The sequence below is a fragment of the Daphnia carinata genome, chromosome 4 (assembly GCF_022539665.2).
Source record: "Daphnia carinata strain CSIRO-1 chromosome 4, CSIRO_AGI_Dcar_HiC_V3, whole genome shotgun sequence".
NCBI classification, from domain to species: Eukaryota; Metazoa; Arthropoda; class Branchiopoda; order Diplostraca; family Daphniidae; genus Daphnia; species Daphnia carinata.
In genome coordinates, this window is record NC_081334.1 from 1,794,085 (window position 1) to 1,811,170 (window position 17,086).

Genomic DNA, 17,086 nt, shown 5'->3' on the forward strand with positions numbered 1-17,086 from the left:
ATCAAGCACCGACCTTCGCATATCTTCTGTTGCCCCTCTTTCTATCTGGAGCGAATCACTTTCGTCAATGGATCAAGAGACTTCACTACTATGTCAAAGCCATACACACGTGGGGGGGGGGGGGCTATTGATTGTCATCGATAGAGTCTCTCCTCTTCCCGTTTGATGTTTTCATCCCAATATATCCATTTGGGTTTTTGCTTGTTTCATAAACTATAGACGACCAAATGCTGACTCGCCATTCTTAACAATTCAAACGAATTGATGTATGTTGCAATAAGCTATAAAAATCGTGAATTGTTTGTGATGTAGAGATGAAAGCTTAATTTTATTTTGAAATAAACGAGGAGCTAGTGAAACATGAAAAAGAATTTTTTTTTCAAATTTTTTTATCGATCAGTTCACATTGAGCTCCGCCTTTTTCCGACCAAATCCAAACGCTTGTGTTTTTAAGATGTAATTGCTGCGTTTTGTGCGCTGAACTTTAGACGCCGAAGTTTAGGTGCGCTATGGAGCCCTTACGGCCTCGAGTCATAGATTGATAGTTCCACTTCAGGGCGTTGGGGACGCCAATGTCAGACGTACACGAAACATTCAAACTTTGCTTTCTACGCACACACACACAAAAATAAATGTCTGTTGTTCCGCCCCGTTTTTTTTTTTTTTTAAATCTACATAGAACAAAGCGGATTCAAATATTTCGTAGTACACGAATATGCATTGTACACACTCATTATAATAGTTTTAAACCTTTCTCTCTATCTTCCTCTCTGATAGAGAGATAAAAAAAAGAAAACAAAGAAACAACGTAGATATACATACGGGACTCATTCCAGCGCCGCTTTTTATGTTTTTTTCTTTTGCCCCCCCCCCCTCCCCTGCTTCTCTCTCTTTCTCTCCGAATAAAGGTTCCATAGTTACCCACGTAATAGCTGAATTTTGACTTGATACGTGTCCCAATTATACCAACAGCCTATTAGCGAGTCAAAAAGTTAATGTTCATATCAAAGACAAATGTCAAAGAGTTATGTCTACACATACAGTCAAATGCATTAAACACGTAGGCTTATATATATACTGTATATACGTATGTATCTACACACACGGATGCTACTTTGACGACAAATGTTATATAAGGACCGGAGGAAAGAAGAAGAAGAAAAAGAATGAACAAAAAAAAAAAAAAAGAAGGGAGGCGGAGTATTACATCTCTATCGAAGCCTGGGTCTCTTGATAGCCAACTTGGAGGGCACAATCTTTCGCTTTGATGATCAAGCCACTTTGGTGGAAGAATGGACCTGCCGCTCTCTCCCTCTCTATAACTGCGCGCTGGGCCACGCCCAATTGTGTGTGTGTGTGTGTAAGCTCGGCAAGAACGGGCTGGAAAGCAGCACTCGTAACGAGCTTTTATTCCTGTTGTCAACCGTCAATAATGGCATATACATACGGGAGGGATATAGAGAAGCGACTTATTGCCTCGTGCCAGACGTGGGTCCAAAACTCGGGGTCAACATCGTCGCTGTTGTTACATATTTTTTATGATCAATACAGAAAAGGAGAAAGTTCGGTCCGCCCGTTTTGTTTGCAATGTAAACAGTTAGGTTCTCTGTGATCTGCAAGTTTTGAGTCCATCCTTTATATTATTTTCGAAACATTTTCGTCCAGGCCTTTTCTAATAACAACAGTGCCGACGTGACTTCGTTGACCCGCTGTGTTTTCATTGACGTGTTTTTTGAAAATAAAAACGGATATCGTTGAACAGGAAATGATTATGTTTCATCATTATAATATCAGATATACATTTTCCAGTCAGTGAGCATGTCATTATTCCCGCAGAACGGCCCTGTAACAAAAAAAAAAAAAAAAATGGATGTACTCCAGCACACAATAAAAAGAAGAAGAAAAAAAAAAACAACCGAAAAAATGAATATGTATGTTCAAAAAAAGAAGAAGAGAGAGAGCGACCCATTACACGCAATGTATGCCGCGTTCTGGTCTGATAGAGCTTGTGCAACCTGCCACGTCTCTCCGATCCATGAAAAAGATGCCCCCTTCCCTTTGCGCGTTCTTCGTATTCTTTTGCCCGGCTCTATATCGAACGTGATACCCCCCGTCCCGGAAAGACGAAGAGCAGCGCTGCTTTAGAAGAATGTCAAGTCAAGCGAAAGAAAGAAGCAAATGGAATGATGTGGTCGGCTCGTCAAAAGACGGGCGGCATCCGCTTTCCGAATGGATATATATATATATATATATATATAATATACCCCGTTTCACCCTGTACATCTTTTCTTTCTTTCTTTTTTTTTTTGCACTTCAGTTGCGTTCCATGGGAAGGGCTAACAAGAAAATGAAAGGGGGACAAAATGAAAGAGAAATATGAAAGAAATAATAATGATATAAAAAAAAAAAAAAGGACAGGAGGGAGATTCCGGTTCTTCTTCTATTTTGTTTGTCTGTATAAGAAAAGCGGAGGGCTGAAAATCTTTTAGTTACATTCGATGTACACGTGCGTGGCTAAGGAGTGTATCTATCAAATGATTTAATTAAGTTTTACACGGTGGCTGTAAATAAGAAAAAAAAAATAGGTTATTTATTTGAACGGGTTGTTGCATAAACTAAGAGGATGGCCAAGCCACAGCTCCTTCTTTCTCTAAATTTACATAAAAATAGGAGCTTAAATGGGACACATGAAAAGACATGTTTAGTTTCTTTGAAAGAAGCAAAAGTTTTGTATAGGCTGAATTCATAATTGGCATCAAACGGGGCAAATGTCTGAAGATCGAAGAGTTTGTCCGCCCTTTTGTGTTTTGTTTTTCTCTTTCCATCTTGAAAAGAAAAAGAAAAAAAAAAAAGAAATACGTGGGATGCACAGCTGGGATTCGAACTGGTTTGTTGCTGATGTGTCGTGTGCTGCTGTCGACTAGATGCCCTTCCAGCTGAATAGTCTTCGGAGTGCTCATGTAAAGTGCAGTGTCTCTAAAAGTTTTGGGTCGCTCTCTCTCGTCCTCTCACTTCGCAATTCTGCCCCGCTCCTCTTACTAACCCCTCTACCCAGATCAACTTTTAGTCTCATCCCAGTTGTATTTTAAGTTCTTCTTCTTCTTTTTTTTTTCCATCCAAATGTTTGAAAATGAAAAGAAAAAAGAAAAATATAAACCAAAGTTTTAAAGCACTTTGTCCATCGCTTTCGTCGGCCCGTGTTGTTTCCCTAAAAAATGCAGTTCATTATTTAATGGCAGCCAGCTGTGTCCCTGAAAAAAAAAAAAAAAAAGAAGAAAGGCCTTACCGGAAGCTGGGCGGAGTTGATGCAATGAAGAACGAGTTGGCCATTGCCGAGCAGCACTTTAATACATCAAGTCATTTTCCATTTCCACCTGGGCTTATAGTACACTGCTGAGATAGGGAGAACCCTATTAGGACATGCGATGCTCGTCGATATATACAAAACTTGGAAGATAACTTACAGATGTGTGCTGCTGCCACGGCCCAGCCTCTTCGCTATTATAAGGCTGGCCGACTTTTGCCACGGCAACTGGGCAAAGATGCAGTTGGCAAGCAACTTGGCTTTCAGTGTAACAAGAAAATTTTTCGAATAAAGAAAATGGACGTCATGGGGGCCGTCAACGAAATGAGAAAAGAAAATACGAAGCCGGATAATCGGGTCAATATTAAACATTGATATTATTATAGATGAAAAAAAAAAAAAGAAATTTATGGACATAGACATTTAAAGGCAGAAATGTTTTTTCCATATTTATTTTAGACAATCAAAAACAAATAAATCAAATGTATTTATCGCTTTAGAACCGAAGCGCGTTGGCCAGTTTCTATTCTCTTCCAATGCAATTGTGAAGATGATTCTCTGCAAAAGAGATGGGGATAGAGTAGCACTAAAAACTCCATCCATCACTGCGAATATATGTGTCTGTCTACACCGGATAGGAGAGAAAAGTCTAAATGTATGCCGAAACGGCTGAAGACGGAGAGCGTCGTTGATGATGCCACCATTTTCAACGGCGCTCAGTTTTCTTGGCAAAAGGGCGAGCTTCTAAGAAAAAGTTCCCTTATATTATTATGTATTTTTTTTTTCTTCTTCTTCTTCTTCCAAAAGCATGGCAAGTCAGAAGGGGCACAACTTTTAGCTTCCCTTTCTTGCTCTTTAAATATTTCGAGTCTACCCCAGGATTCCCATTCGGCCGCAAATGGCTGCCTACATATATATATATCCAACACGAAACGGCAGTAGCCCGATCGATAATTTTATACGTGTACTGTTTCAACTCGTTTGTAGCCAACGTCAGTTTCCTCCCTTCGAAAGATTCAAAGAATCTCGTAGAAAAAAAAAATGAAAAAATTTGTCAAAAGGAATCATCAATGTCATTGGGTTTCAAAGGTAACATACTGTGTACAAAAGGAGCGCAACATCCGACAAATAGATCGATGGTGTACACGCGTATATGTAGTAGACGCTAAAAATATTGATATGGTTCGTGGTATGTGTGTGTGCACAACAAGGAATGGCATCCCTTTTGAGATCTTTCATTTTTTATTAGTTCCCCCCCCCCTTCACTTCGTGATGCCATATGAAGTAAAAGTACATCAAACAACATTTAATAATATATTTTTTTTTTTTTTTTTTTGGGGGGGGGGGGGGGGGGGGGGGGGGGTTTGTCTTGCCCGACCTAGGCGAAGTGAATGAGTTCTGCTTAAGAACATTGATGTTCTCTATACCGTAGTCAATTCAACGGACAATGCGTGTGTGTTTATAGGCTCAGCTAAAGATCGGCCGCGCAACCACCTGAAGCTGCTTTATTATGCACGTGCGTCTTCAATTGCCGTATATACGTATATATATATAGAGGCCCTAAAAAGTTTGATTCGAGCCGGCTGCATTTCAAACGGCTGGCGTTTGCTGTTTCCATTTTGACCAAACTATGCGAAAGAGTCGAGCACTCTCGTAGATTGGCCATCACAATGTTGAAACAACAAAGAAACTACACGCGAAATACATTAGCCTTAGCTATACACCAACCAACTTTATAAATGACTGGTTCACGCTAATTCAATTTCAGCCGTTGTGCCAAGACACTGTACGTATAGCAAAAAGTTGGGAGTATCGTTTGTTAAAAGCCCTCGCTTTCGGGCCAAATGAGTTTCACTTCTAAATCATGCATCAGGTGTACATATACGTATACATCTATGTCGGGGGAAATTCCTCGGTCAATTCAATATCGAATTCTCGAGGCCATTCATATAAGATAGACAAGTCGGAGCACACACATATTGCAAAGGGCTATCCTATCGGCTAATATATATATACACACCCATGTTCAATCACAATATTACGTATTATGGCCATCACGAAAAGCAATAAATATTTCGTCGGTATCCAGGCCGAGGGACACGAAACCAATAACATCGTCCAACTTATGGACTTTTATTTTATTTATTGATTCATTTATTTATTTTTTTTTTGTTTTTAGCTCTTTTGTGTTGTATACACAAGTAACTCACCTGCATATATAGGCTACAGCATAAAATTCTATGAATGCTTCGGCCAGCCAAACTCTCTGCCCAAGCACTTGACACGTGTAAGTGGAAATATATCCCAAGAGATATACACGAAACAGAGATTTATAAATGACGTACAGCATATATTTAATAGTACGCAGCGTTGACTCTCGCCTCGCATCGGCCGGTCTTGTTCGATTTGTTTCAACACGCGCGTGAGTAAGCTGCCTATGTATAGAAACCACACATAAACAGAGAAAGCCTACAGGCTAGGAAAAATAGGCACGTGAATATAGAAAGGTAAAGGAAAAGATAAGCACAAAGTCAGATTGTTAATGTATTACTACATGTGCTTATAAATTTCAAGATCGCATCACAGTCTACAACAGATCGTTTTGCTCATTGGCATCGCATGATTATACGCGGTGTATACACACACGCGTGTCAGCTCTTTCTAATCGTTAAAGCCGATTAAAAAAGCCGTTTAATTTTTTGATGTGATGTGTAGTAGCAGCTTACCGAGGACTGGTTTTTGTTGCTCATCTGTTAAAGCTGCAGGTATTTTCCTTTGTATACATAGATATTCGTGTATATCATTTGATGAGCTGTACAGAATAGTGGATTGTTTCTAGTCCCGGGGTCAACACGGAATTACAAAGAAAGCTTTTTGTCGGAATATGTGATGAGAAAGAGCAACGCGTTTTGTATAATACATTGTAGATACCCTCTATTGCGACTGGCCATCTCCTCAGTTTCCCGCCCGGAAATTGTGACGTATATACACCCCTTTGATGCGAGATATATACCTAAATGCTTCGATCCACTCTTCCTGGAACATCTCGTTTCTGATGTATATACTGTATATATACAGTATTTGTATCCCAGCATGTTGACCTACTGAACTTGACAGGTTCATTGCTGATTTACGTCACCGGTCCAAGTTACTGACTTTGATCTACTTCCTCAAACATCTCCGAGATCCTCTAAACGCAACAGCTGTGTATACGCAGTTAATGGAAATCACGTAATTAGCGTGTTGTCCTGCCGTTATTGACGCGCGACTGCGCTACATTTAACATCGAATACGTAATCAAATACGACGTAGTGCTCAGCCGACGTCGAGATATAGAGGAACGAAGGGTTTTATTTTTTTCGAAGAAGATTGAATGCAACACGAACTTGTTGATGAAACATCTCACGCTTTTCTTGACGATAAAGAGCTATGAGTTCTTCTGTAAGCCACATGGTTTTCGTTTTTTTTTTCCTTGTGCAAATCAATTTGTAAGGCTTTTCTTCGTTGCCACTTTGTGCAGCATTTCAACGTATATTGGCTATTCTACATGTCAACGCTTGAAAATAAGAAACTAACGATGACATACACATCCTGTTTGAACATCCACAGCCTACACAGTGTATTCTGATAACGTAAATAAGGATACAAGCTTCTTTTGTATTGATCAGTGCCAGGCTAGCTATGCAAACATTGAAATACTGTTTACGAAATACAGACTTTTCATGCGAGTCAATAGTTATACAACGCATCTCTTGATGGTTGTGGATCTTAACTTGCACATCAGCAACTTGCCTTTCATTAACTGCGACACATCTTCAGCTTTGCAGTTTTCGAGTTGGCGACTGTGGACTTGGACAATGTATAGACGCATATAGACAATAACTTGGTGCGCAGACACGTTAAATAAATTTGCAGCTGGCTGAAATTGAATTCACGCGCGCCTACGTATTATATTGACTTTTGATATCCTCGCACAAGTCTTGAGATTATACAATTTTTATTTTTCACGCCACGTATACAAGGAAGAAAATGGAAATCGTATCCCCGAGATTCGCGTGATCGGCTAGAGGCTCACGTAACGCCAACGGCGTTTCATTATTTGCCCTTTCTTCTTCTTTTTTTTTTTTTTTTAAATATATGTTTTGATTCACCGCCTCGTTTGTTCTCCATCTGCCCTTATACGCGATAGTTGCAACGTGACGGGAGCAAAACGAACGGCACGAACAGTTGAGACAAGTCAAACACGACAATGTCATCGCGAAAAAAGGGCCAGACGAGAGCGTAATAACCTCTGGTAGAAAAGGGGGGGAAAAATGTGCTGAAAGAGGACGTTGGGCCAATGGCAAACCAAATACAAGACTTTTCCAAACGCCGCGGTCAGACGATGTAACGTGCTCAAGTATATACAGCCCCTTCTATAACAAGATCTTCTCGTTACTGGAGACAAAATCTTTTGCAGCCTGATGCACAAAGGCAGAGAGAGTCGGAGTTACTAACAAAAAAAAAAGGGAATCTAGACAATATAAATGGATGTCCAGGTTGACAGGGCTTTATTTATTTGTCATTCAAACGGAGTGAGATAGCAGATCGAGCTGGTGTCTGAAAGCTAACAAGCTTACACGAAAAAGAACGAGGAAGATACATATGTTAAAAAAACGGAATATGTCAATAAATAAAAACATTTTTGGCGGCATGAAATGTTTTATTCGACATCTATTTCAATCATATAAAGAATATTGGTCATTTTAGAAAATAGTTTGGAACACGCGCACAAAAAATGAGATTTACAAAGGGCTGGTATAGAGTTGTGTTTTTAATGAGTAAAGAAGAGGAATTGTATAGGTGGAAAAAAGCGAGAAACGAGGCCTATAGATCTTTGTTAATTTAAGAGGAAATGAATTTGACGGCAGCAGCCAGTAGGGAATTTTGCTGTATAGAGCAGCGTGGCATAAGCCGGAAGCACTCGTGCGGCACGGCAAAGATTTTAATCACGGGCAGCCAGCAGACGTTGAAGCGCGTAGCAGAAAGCTGAATGAAAAATATTTCATCAACGCGGGGCGGCCAGCAACAGACATGAAAGGGCATATAGAAATGCGATTGCCTTTTTAAAAGAACTTCTTATTTTGCGGTTCCTTACACTCGGCATTAATCAGCGGGGAACAAAAAGGAAGAAAAAAAAAAAGAAATCAGTCTACCATGGCATCAGAACGAAGAGACACAACGCGTTTAAAAATTACGCATAATAAGTTATGTGCGTCTGTACAAAAGAAACTTGCGAGGAAAATTCTAAGAGAGCAGTTTACGCTTATTCGTTTTGATAAAGTAGTGCCCTCGTGATAGCTTCGTGTAAGATTGGGGACGGGGCCTTTTGGAGTGATGGGACCTTGTCAATTCGTTTTTGGAAATGATGATAATCTATGTACAGTTCTATGGCACTACGAGACTGGGTGGATGTTCTCTGAAGGGTGCAGAATTAAGTAACAAAAGATAAAGTTAGGAATGTAATTATTCTCTCGGGACTGTCAGACAGGAAATTGTATCGGTACGTTATATGGCAACTCGGGATTGGATTTGGGCCAAGACCATTAAAAGACAAAATAAATGTCGAGATGGTGAGATTCTAGAAGATAAAAAAAAAAAGAACAAAAAAAACTGATAGTCAGAAGATGGCGAACGTCAGTTGGCAGCAAATGGATGGAAAACGTGTACGCATCCAAATAATATCGAACCGACTGATACAGCGCGTCAAACATTTCCTCCTTTGTGCTCAGCCTTTTCCTGTTCGACTTCAATCAGATTTTTTCCCCCACTTGCTTATTCTTTTTGTTGTGTATTTTTCTTGATTCGCGTAGGCAGTTACGCGATCGGCCGATGACAAGAGGCATTGTATTCTGGTAAGACGTAATAACAGCTGTTCAGTTACTACTCTTTCATGGTGGACCCAAGAGGCTCGTAATACTATCGATAGGTGGCAGTACCTTACGAAGCAATTTTTGGGAAATTCGGTAGGCGCCATAAAATTTGATAGAATTTAGTTCAGTCGAGAATGTTCGATACCGAAGTGCTTTTAGAGGTGACACTGGATGCCGGAATTCTCGAAGGGTTGGTTTAATCCACTTTATTTTAAAAAATTAGTTGTAAATAATTGGCTAGCAGAGCTCTTATTAACATCATTTAGATTGTATATTTGATAAGTTTTGAGATATATAAAACTTGAATGTTTGAAAGATTAAGAATGTAGTTCTTGTAGTAATCTTAACATCCATGTTTGTTTCCGCCTCATGGTAGCCATTTCCTCTACAGGTCACTTTGTCTTAATGGATTTCTGTCATCCTAGAGCAAGTATGTGAATTTGCATCATATACAATCCACAAATTAATGTTGAAGTTGTTGTGCTAGCAGATGAGGTTGCTGCTGCCTAGCTAAAGGTTCAGATATTTTTTCGAGATCTGATCAAATTTTGACATAAACAAGGGTGTCTGTGATATCCCGAATGAGGCAAGCAATTTTTGCCAAAAAAACAAGCATCATAAAAGTTGATTTGACATTTTTTGTTTTTTTTAACTTTTAAAATGATCTTACACTTATTTTTTTCGATTTCTTCTTATCTAGGTTTGGAAGGTCACTACAGTTGTAGAATGAACAGCCAGTAAAAGAGCTGGAACCTGAGACAGGAGGATTTACTGATGCAAGCCCTAAAAAGGAGCCCCTATAATGTTGATGCCAGATTACGATGGAGTACCTAAATGAAGGCATCGCCGTGACATCTGTCATATCATCTCCGCCAATTTCTTCATGTGGGGCTTCTTCATAAGCCATCCATCTCTCCATCATACAGCCATCTTGCGCAATTTCATCAAACACATCACCTTCTCCTTGTAGCCTTGCTGTCTTTTCTACTATTCTTCTACAATAACCAAATTGACGCAAAGAAGGGTGAGATAACAGATTTTACCTGACCGTGTTTCAAGCGGTTTTAGCTCATCCACGGTTACACCTGAACCGCAGTGTATGAACAAATCGCGGCAGGGAAATAAGTACTGCAGTGACCAGGACATTGGCGACAATACATATATGCCAGGTAAGCTCATCCCATTCAAAAGATTTCGGGAAAAAATTATAGGCAAGTGCTGTCAAAATTTTGCCGCAACGCATTCAAGTATGGAGATTTTAACGCCTTGCATAGCTGAATAACAGAATTTGAAAAAATTCAAACAAATTCGTAACCAGCAAAAACAGAGCTCTGGAAGAATTGTACCTTGTTATTCTCTGATTTTGTCACTTGTAATGATGTGTTATTGACCTAAACCTGAAAAGGAACTGCTGGATATAACTACAGCAACAATATTTACAAAGCAACATAATGTACCAGATTTGCCTATTTAGATGTCATGGGTGTCTGGTGTTGCTGATTTGTGTCGGTGAAAGGAAACGAATCGATTTTTCACCGAAAATGTAATGGATCTATTTCAGATTACCAATGAAGACTGCGTTGATTGAGTTGACCTCCACCAGGAAAGAAGAATGAAAACCATTGATACTGAATATCCATCACATGAAAGAATCCTTGATGAATTTTACTTTATTTCATGTTAATTAACGCAAGAGATTTGGGAACAACAAAGGTTACTGCCTACTGTAATGTTTAAAAAGCTTTTCAGCCACTACGCTGGGAATGTCGATGAGCGTAAATCGAATGATTCTGGCTTCAGGGTACAGTTTGTATACCATGATGTGAACTTGTATCAGTATTCACTAATTCCTTTATAATTTCAAGTAGAAAGAGTATATAGCCAAGCAAAGCAGTTACCTGAGAGGAAATCCAAAATCATCTTAATGATGGGACATGTAGAAAAAAAAAAATGTTTGCTAAAAGCGGAACATTGCCTCGGAGAGCGGCTTCTAAAACATGATTTCTCGCGAAAACTATGGTCTTCGTCAGATGGCGTTCACTGCCTAATCTGTCGAGCAACGTCACCTCGCTAAACCCAGATGGGAATTTCCAAGTCCGTAGTCATGCAAGTATTTGAAAACCTTATTAACTGCTTCTTCAATCAAAATTTTTTTTTAACACATTCCAATAGTGGCTGTTACTAGGTGGCGAATAGTACCGTGGAGATTGCATAGGTGATTATTTGAATAGAGTGGAAATTATATATTTTTTATTATAATTTATTTCCTTTTACTTTCTATAGATCTTTCTGAGATTAGCTTCATATGTAAGTTTTTCTGGTCGGTAAGTAAAAATAGTTAATGCATTTGATATTATAATAACAAATTTTAATGGCAACAGAAACACAGCCCAAGGAATTCTAGTTTGACTGTCAAATACAAACGGAACAAGTTGGGAAGGAAGACTCAGAATGAATACAAAAAATGACAGGTAATTAAAAAAGATTGACCTCAAAATACCTACACTTTGGTAAGTTAATGCATGTAAATGTATAGATAACTGCAACGATTGTGACTTGTTGAGGAAAACTATGTCAACAGTGCTAGTACTTGGTCTTTCTGACTTCCTCCCAAGCAATTATTTTTGTATTACATACAACTATTCCAATTGTGATGTTTGGAATCCAAACCCGTGAATAGAAAAAATCCCTATTCCAGTTATTAAGCCCCTATCCTACATAGATGGCTTGAATATTGTTTCAAAGATTTATTTTGATTTCAGGAAAAGGCTAAAGGAAGACGTCGTTGCTGTTTTACTTTGGGGAACCATCTTCGTGGAAATTATTTTTACAGAAATTAATTTACAGACTCGGTAGGTAGAAGCGTTATAGAAAATCTGTTTTTGATCTATTAATGTAAACATTTCTTGGTAAAATTCTAATGGTTTGCGCCGTGAACGACAGATGGCTACCGATGTTAGCCACCTTGTTTTTCCCTCTGATGGTTCTCGATGCTTTCATCCCGGCAGTTGCATTTGTGTCGTGGATCAACGATTAAGTAAGCTTGGTGTTGTTTTGATGGAGCTTTTATTAAGTGTAAAGGACAACTAATTGCAGAAAAATGAAAGTGTATGGCCTCTTGCCTGCTTATTATTTAAGTGATGGAGGTAACATAGTGATCGATTTAACTAGAAACGACCTCAGCACAAAACTTGATTTTGTTGCCACGTGTAAGCCACGACGGCAACTGTTTGAAAATAATTTATTTCCGGTTGTTACGCTGTTCTTTCTTCCTGAGCAAAGAAAAACAAATAAGAAATTAAATGTAAGACTAAAGATTCGTTGCCCATTTATATATTACAAGTTAAACTTTCGAAAATGGGTAAGCACAAAAAAAATTTGTCATTTCAGTTTGTGAAGACCGTGTGTTAATTGAATGTAGCTTTTCCCTTCTAAAATCTAGTCTTTTTCGTACGCAGGGTACAGCAGAAAGAAATTCGTTACGGGAATTCACCAGTTGCGCTAAATGGGGCGTGAGTCATGACCAATCCAGTTTCGGGCACGACGGCGTTGGTAATATGTTACTCCTAGATGCATGATAATGGTTCCAGGTCTTAACCCTAGATGGCAGGATAATGGCTCTAAGTCTTACCCCTAGATGGCAGGATAATGGTTCTAAGTCTTACTTACTCCTAGGTGGCGTTGGTAACGGTACATGGTTTTACTACATGATGGCGCGCTGTAATGGTGCGTGATCATACGCGAAGACGGCGTCTGTAGTGAGACGTAGTCTCGCCCCTAGATGGCGTCTGTAATGGTATACAATCTCACCCCTAGGTGGCGCTAGAATGGTTCATCGAGTTACTCCTAGATGGCTGTTGTAATAGTACACCTTCTACTTCCTGGTTGGGCCGGATGCTGAGAATCAAAATGAATCATGGGAAGTTCTGGAAGAGCTTGATCTAATGTTACAATTTTCTTTTCGTAACGAATTGTAACACATTTTATTTTTTGTTCTTACAGTATGTTTCTTGGTCTACAAAACTATGGGAAACTGGATACCTCTGCAGCATAAAGTAAAACATACGGTTGACATAACCTCAGGTGGTGCATAGATAAATATTGCGCTTGTCTTCTACCAGATGCCAGCCTAATCAGTCTCATACTTTATTGCTTTTGCATCATGGGTATGATTTTACGTTTGTTTTTGCAAATATCTGATAACTTCTTAGTATACTTGGTTTAAGAGATGTAGCTTTGTTTCTGCTTGTAGTTCAAAAATCAAGAGGCAATCCAATAACCACAGTCTGTTACGGATTTGTGAGTTGTTTTTTTTACAGATTGATTAGAATAACAAAAATCTGTAACAGTGACCACAAGATGTTAACATAGTGTTTATTTTTAAGAATTTAAACAGGTTCTAAGTGGCAAAACAACCAATGGTGATGATAGCTTATTTGCCTAGTTGCAAATGCTAACAAGCTCATCTTGGAAGGTGAGAAAATAAGTGATATTCAAACAAATATTGATGGATTGCACATGAAGGAATAATACTGGTTTTTACTCTTCTATTGGAATAAGGCATACCGCCAATATCTTCGTGTTTTACAGGTATCTGCTTAGCCTTCTCAATGAAATTCTGTGTAATTCTACTTTAAAATGTAAAAATGTTTTAACAAGTCTAAGTTTAATTAATTCACAATATTCGTATACATAATTATATTTTTATAATATTTTGTGATATGCTGTCAGGCGTTAATTGAAGATTTCTTTTCACTGTTTTAGGACTAAGCAGGATTACAGGCAACATGCAGGGAAGTGGCAAGACATTTAAATTCTCAACAAAATAGTAGGTTAGTAGGTTCAACTGATACTTAATTTAACTTCATGCATTGATTATAACTTACATTTTGTTTAAAACTAGGTTTCAATGTTCATGGGCAAGTCACTGGTAAAAAACTAAAGTAAGGCACAATTCAGAATCTTAGTTTTTCTGAGTGACACATTCGTTCACAGTAATATTAAAGTAGAGTAATGTTTACTTTCACATTTTATACCAGATTGCTGTCAATCTTTGCTAGCTTATCATAAAATGTCATGTGACTACAGAGATTGGTTTGCCTGTTCCAAGAATTGATAGCAAAAAATATGCATTAGTTATAGGTAGTTATGGGTGAAAAGAAGCAACTTTTTGTTTTTCCGACATCTACATCCTACATGCACGTTAACATAGAAGGAAATGTCTTCTAAAGTAAAGAATAAAACATATTTGCTTACTTTTGCATTTTATTCCAGGTTGCTGTCAATCTGCTAGCTGATCAAATAAGATGTTGTGTGACTACATTGCTTGGTTTGCATGGTCCATGAATTGGAAACAGAAAATGATGGTGAGGTTTTGGTGAAAGCAACATACTTGAAAGGTAACAGACAAAACTCTTCCTGTAACTAGTATGACTCAAAATTTGGTTTGTTTTCCATGATGGCAAATAAGTCAATAGTTTCATGATAATGAGAGTTGATAGGAAAAAGAGTTTTATTACTTGAAATGGTGATTAACAAGTTACCATTTTTATATAAAATGAAGATTACCTATTCCAAGAATTTATAGTAGAAAATGATGCTGAGGTTTTGGGGAGGGCGACTTCCTTAAAAAGTATGTATAAAAAAACAAAAGCAATTGATTCTGATAGATTGAGTAAAAATTTCTTGCTTTAATGTCCGTTAGATAGCGCACAACTCAACCGCATTCATTCCGGATAGATGGCGTTGAAAGTCTCCACTGAAGTCTAATAAATGGCGTTGGAAGTCTATTGAAGTCCAATAGATGGCGTTGGAAGCCTCTGCTGAAGTCTAATAGATGGCGTTGGAAGTCTCCGTTGAATTCCATTGGAAGCCTTTGTTCAATTCCAATAGATGGCGTTGAAGTTTACTGAAGTTTGAAATCTGACGTTGCCTGCTAGCGCAGACTATGGATGTGTATTACCCATATTCTTCACTATTTTTGATTAATTTAGGTATTTAATACCTTCGTGGTTAATTTTTATACTCACATTTATTATTCATTAGCAAGAGACTTTAGGTTTGTCAGATACGAATATTTAAAACAAATGCAAAACATTTTTCCAGGAACTACCACTGGTTTTCTTCTGGAATGGTGTGTGGAAGCCAATCAGGAATTGAAAGCCTTTGATTAATTCGATGGGTACACGTTAACTTTCACAAGGAAAGTTTTTTTTAAATTAAACAGATTTTTGTTTAATTTTCTTGATATAGGTTAGATGAAGTAATATAATGAATTGGAAAATGTATGGATAATTTCACTTCCGCTCATGGTATTTTTATTTATCGATTGAATTCCATGGTTGATCTTTTCATGTAAACTCATTTCCTCTTGACTCTTTTAGTTACAAACACTAAGTAAATGTATAAATAATTATCACAGGAAAAATCACCACCTGTGCACAAGTATGTAACCTTTTGTCTATCCTGTGGAGTTTCAGGTGCAATTAGTTGTTCAATGCTGTGGTGATGACACTTAAAACTGGCTGCCTAACATTCAAAAAGTAGTTAAATTCCTTAAGGTGAGTTGTGGAGTTGTAAGTTAATAGACTCCCATAGTAACTTGAATGAAATACTATTTCCTAGGTTTACCATTGTTTTCCAGCTAGGTCTGAAATGTAAAGCTTTATTCAGGTAATCAATCTATAATACCATCAAATTTATTTCACAGCAATAAAGTGAGAAGTAATTAACAAAAAATTTATCCCAGGCCCTTGTGATCTTAAATTTGATCTACCGGTCCTAGTAAAATTCGCTTTGGGTTCTGAGAAGGCCAATACTTTTTAATCTGTGGATGTGTCTAAAGAAATTGCATTGGCGCTGCTGGTTGTCTAACTGGAATTTTAGTTCTTGAATGAGATTCAGGTTTGATGATGCAGGTGTTACATTAATGAATTACGTTCTAATTCACTAACATTTCAAGGACCAATTTCTTCCTCTTAAAATTTACTTGTAAGTAAAAATGAAGCTTTTATATAATTATGTATTATCTACGTAACTTTTTCCTATTCAATAGGAAAGGATTTTGTTCATTCTGGGAAGGTATCTATCAACGAAGGAAGCTCCAATGGGACGTGTCGTATGTTGTAAGTGTATATATCAAATATGTTATCATTTCCAGTTGTTTCACCCGAAGCTTCTCTCAGAAGAATATGCTAAGCAATCAATTCACGAATCATTTAAGGTATGAAATGTATATATGAATCAAGAGTTTTTATGCTTAATGGAGTTTTACTGTCTTATTATAGATTAATAATAAATTTTGATCTGAAAAGGTTCCTTGTTTGGGGCAACGTACTGAATGAAGCATTATGATTGGATACACTACATGGAATTTCCATACTTTATTGACATTCTCATTTAAAAACGGTATTTAATATTCTAAAAAATTTAAGTGCATATCTGGGCTCCCTTCCTTTCCGTAGCCCCGTTTCCCCTTGACTCGTAATAAGCCCGTAGGGGGTCATGCCCCTACTGTACGGTATATATAAAAATAACATATACCGAGGTTTGGAGGGCTCTGGCCGGAAAGGGGACGTGGGGGTCCGCTTAGTCTGATGATGTGTTCACGGAGGGCGACGTGGCTACCCACAAATCCGAACTAAAGGTTAATCGCTCCAGTAAAAATGTTCCAAATCTTCGGCTCTTCTTCCGGCTTCTCTTAGCCAATCACCGGGTAATCTCCCCGGTGGGTCAACAAGGCAGTGTCTCCCCCTGCCTGGGTTGACGGCAACTTTTGAAAGGGCTATTGTGCCTTTTTAAAGTTGCAAAAATAATTATAATGTGCAGAGAATTATCAATAAAAATTTTTTTCTAAAATATATTTTGCAAA

At 38.1% G+C, this 17,086-nt stretch overlaps 1 long non-coding RNA gene across 1 annotated transcript; it reads left to right on the forward strand.

The window, feature by feature from the left end:
- Positions 1-13,601: 13,601 nt before the first annotated feature.
- Positions 13,602-14,257, forward strand: LOC130694488 (uncharacterized). Its single transcript, XR_009002050.1, has 4 exons — positions 13,602-13,690; positions 13,777-13,806; positions 13,981-14,048; positions 14,120-14,257. It is a non-coding gene; the product is annotated as an uncharacterized LOC130694488 (long non-coding RNA).
- The last annotated feature ends 2,829 nt before the right edge of the window (positions 14,258-17,086 follow it).